The sequence below is a fragment of the Cataglyphis hispanica genome, chromosome 6 (assembly GCF_021464435.1).
Source record: "Cataglyphis hispanica isolate Lineage 1 chromosome 6, ULB_Chis1_1.0, whole genome shotgun sequence".
NCBI classification, from domain to species: Eukaryota; Metazoa; Arthropoda; class Insecta; order Hymenoptera; family Formicidae; genus Cataglyphis; species Cataglyphis hispanica.
The window spans coordinates 9,672,385-9,676,771 of record NC_065959.1 but is presented as its reverse complement, the minus strand read 5'-3'; positions in this window follow the sequence as shown (position 1 = coordinate 9,676,771).

Genomic DNA, 4,387 nt, shown 5'->3' with positions numbered 1-4,387 from the left:
TATATTTTTATTATATATATATATATATATATATACATATACAGAGGATTATTAATATTTATATTTTTTTTGCTGTAAAAAGATTTTTTTTTAGATTTTATTTTTACTCTCTCTTAAATATTCATTATATTTGTAGATGTCTCTCTCTCTTTCTCTCTCTCTTTCTTACTATCTCTCTCTCTCTCTCTCTCTCTCTCTCTCTCTCTCTCTCTCTCTCTCTCTCTCTCTCTCTCTCTCTCTTTCTCTTTCTCTCTCTCTGCCGATGTCGTCTCGATTTCTTATTCTGTGAACACTCATGCGTCAACACATATATTTTCTTTTCCATCGAGCGAATGACAATTAATAGTCCCATCTCCGATATCGCACCACTTGTAAAATTAGGCGCCGCCTCCAGATAACAGTTCTACATTCCATCATTAGAATTATACCCGTAGTTAAGTACACGAGCAAAATATGAAGACAGTCCCTCTCGAGAGCCTGAACAGCGAACGTTTAAGAAAAATGTTCCTACAAATTCAGAAATGGGATTCAACAATTTTTATGTCCTTATATGGATGTGTAGAAAAATAAAACTATAAAAAATACACATGTATACGCATACAAAGTATGTATTTCGTAAACACATATACTTAAAAAATTGCACAAAAAAACAAAAACAAAAGTATTTTTTTATTATCAATGAACCTTTTTAGATTTCTTACTAGTTAAATTTACGATATAAAATAAATAAAGATTAGTTTTTAGTCCTCAATAAAGCGCATGTAAAAAATTTTTTTTATTCGTAATTTTTTTAAATTATGTAGATCAACTTTATTTTTTTAAATGGGACTCCCTATTTTTTATTGCATATTCTTATAACTCTTATTAAGACTTTTTTAAAACATAATAATGAAGTATTTTTTGAATTATTTTATATTTTAAAGTCTGACGTATTTTTACATAAAATCTTTATTCACTCAATTGATTTGTCTTGTTATATTGTAGGTACATAAAAATATTATCGGGAACTAAATACTTTATAAGATATTTTGTATAAAAATATTAATTCTGTTATATTAATTCTGAATTATAAAAAATCATAGATAATTCTTTATTAATCTTAATTTTGAAAAACTTTTTTTGCTAAATGTAACAGTTTTTGGCAATGTTAAAAAAATTCTTAAAGATATAACTAAATTTAAAAATTATGATTGTAAGTTGTTCTTAACAATATAATTTAAATTTTGTAACGGATACGATAAACTTTGTTTACTATTTTATATTTTGTAATTCGTTATTAAATAATTCGAAACCATTTATATCCTTAGATATCGCATATATGTGTGCGCACGCGTGCGCGCGTTCTTCCTGTCCATGCATGTACTTTGGTATATTTCAAACTTTTTTTGTTAATATTTTGTTAATAAGCAACAAGTAACAATTAAATTAGAAGAAAAAGTTACTCAGAATTATGTCCTTGACAACATATATCAAGGTCATTGAAATCGGTGAGCTCGGCATTAATATGCATATTTACCTAGGATTTTTATGTTACTTATATTACGCTGTTACTGTCTTTATACTCCATTTCCTCGAAAATTATTATTCATACGGTGAAAATGTATAGAACCTAAAATGTTTATTTCTGTGAGATCTAAAACTTTTGTCTAAAACATTTATCATGATTTAAGAATACTGAGTTTCAAAAAAATCAGGGATGAATACTTTTCGGAACTTTATCCAAATTTATTTTTTGACAAATTATGAAATTTGCATAAAAATTTAAACAAATTATTGACAAATGTTTACATTTACTTACACCTCACGGATTGGATTTTCATTTTTACATATATTATAGAGTTCACATTCCTAAGTAACACGCACTTTGAATTTTGTGACACTCTCTTCTGATTCCAGAGATATGCAATTTTAAAGTTTCACACTTTTAATGCTTTTTCTGTTATAAAATAGAGAAACATAAAGTTTGTTTACTGTATATTTCTGTAAAGCAGATATAGAATAAATATTTGTTTACATTTCCGGGGATGAAGCTCCTTAGATTTTTCCTCTTTCCACGCAAAGCGAGGTTCAAATCTATATATCTAGTTTATTAATAGTGGACCTCCTCCCCCCTCCCGCAAGAGGTAAAACATACTGTCTCCACACATACTTTTTAATGCGTAAATATAAAGTTGTAAACCCATGTGGAACCTTACTTCCTATTAAAAAGTATGCGTGAAACAGGATGTTCCGTCCCCCGCAGAGAGACTCCACTATCAATAAACTAGACACAGGTTTGCCTTGAACCTCGCTTTGCGTGAAGTAGCAATTGTGAGTAAAGTAAATGATTCTGAAGCGTACTAGCAGTAATATAAAAACAACTCTAAATGTAAACCAAAAAAAATTTAGCGAAAATATACTGACAGTGACGCAAATATAAACAAAAAATATAAACATAAACAAATAAGATATAGTGAAAAAATTATAGAAATAAATGCAAAAATTATAATATTTTAAAAAATCGCATGAAAACCAGAAGAGAGAGCCATAAAATTCAAGATGCGTATTACTTAGGAATATGCCCTCTATAATATATGTAAAAATGAAGACGATCCGTGAGGTGTAAGTTAATGTAAATAATTACCAAATTATTATATTCATTTAAAGTTTGAAATCTTTCTTGAATTGTTGTTAAGACAGTATTTAATATTATAAAATAACATTTAATTTTAAAAGTTTCTTTCGGATTTGTTAATGTTTCGTCTGCGCATTCATAACTTAAATGTCTTATTTTTGCTCTATTATGAACAATTGCACATTTGACAGATATATTTATTTCCAAAACTTGAGCATCACCAATATATTTATTAAATTCTTCACTACATCTAATATTATTTAAAAATTTTATTACTTTATTTAATATTTTGTTATATGTTATTTTAGTAGATTTATTTATGTTAGATTCAGATTTTTGTAACATTTTATTTGCTACGTTTATTTTTGATAATATATCTTACTATATAATAACAAAATAAATAAATTTAAAATTTTTTAATAAAATAATAATGAGTTTTAGCCATATATTTTGTTTTTATCTTTCGAGAATTATCTTCTATGAAAATATTTAAGCTTTTAATATTCTTCAATTGCAATGTATCGCATTTATTCTATTTTCCCATCTAGTATTGCTAATCGATTTTTAAATTAGCCTAGAAACATAATTGGTTTTTATACATTCTATTTGTAAGACAGAAAAATGTAATGCAGAAAAAATGTATAATTCTTGAAAAATGTTTCAAAAATTAACAGTTTTAAAAGTTACTTTAGCAGCTTCGTTGACTACTTTTAGCGAATGCGATGCGCAGGGAATGAAAGAAGCTTTTGGATTAATATTTTTAAGTCATTTTGTAAACCTGCATATTTATTGCACATATTTGATGCATCGTAGTTTTATCTGGGAATATTTTGAATGTCTAAATGTAAATCATAATCTTTCAAAGTATTACAAAATAATTATTTAAACCTTTGTCAGTTGTATTTAATATTGAATAAAATCTTACAAAAAATTCTTGCATTATAATATTATTATCTGTTATTGACAATTTTTATAACAAAGAATATTTGTTTAATTTCATTATGATTAATGTCTGATATACAATCTAATATACTATAATATAATCATATACAATCTAATATACTATAATATAATCATATACAATCTAATATACTATAATATAATCATATACAATCTAATAGCGTTTGGGCAGAACTGAATGCGCACTGAAAACTCGTAAAGTGCGGGACGGTACTGCCTGAATGTACCGCGGTGCAAGTTTCTTGCACGCCCACTGAACACTCGTACTTTGATGAGTGCATATTAGCGCATTTTTTTATTTTTTTGGCTCCCTACTTTAAAACAGAAATTTAATAAAATGCAAGATTTATATTCAATAACATTAAAAATGAACACCACTAAATTAGAATTAACGCTTCAAAATGGTGAGGAGGAATTATGCAAAAAATTATTAAATAAGTATAGATTCTATCAATTTCATAACCTAATTAAACTGGAAAAAGTTATAAAAATTGCTTTTCTTTTAACGCATGCAACATACATGATACATATATTTATATATATGTTAAAACGCATCAGACATCAAAATAATAGAAACACACACACCGTTCGAGTGTGTCAATTCGTGTCAGTTTTTACTTCATAAAAGGAAAGCAGCTAAAAATAATTGTTTATATTGTTATATCATATGATAATTGATACATTATTGAGCAATGTTTCTATTGACTTATTTCAGATGATGATTCGTATATCATCCAGTATGTGAAACTTTTAAAATGGATTGTATACAATAACTGATGGCGGCAAAGACAACTTATTAAGGGAAATATATCG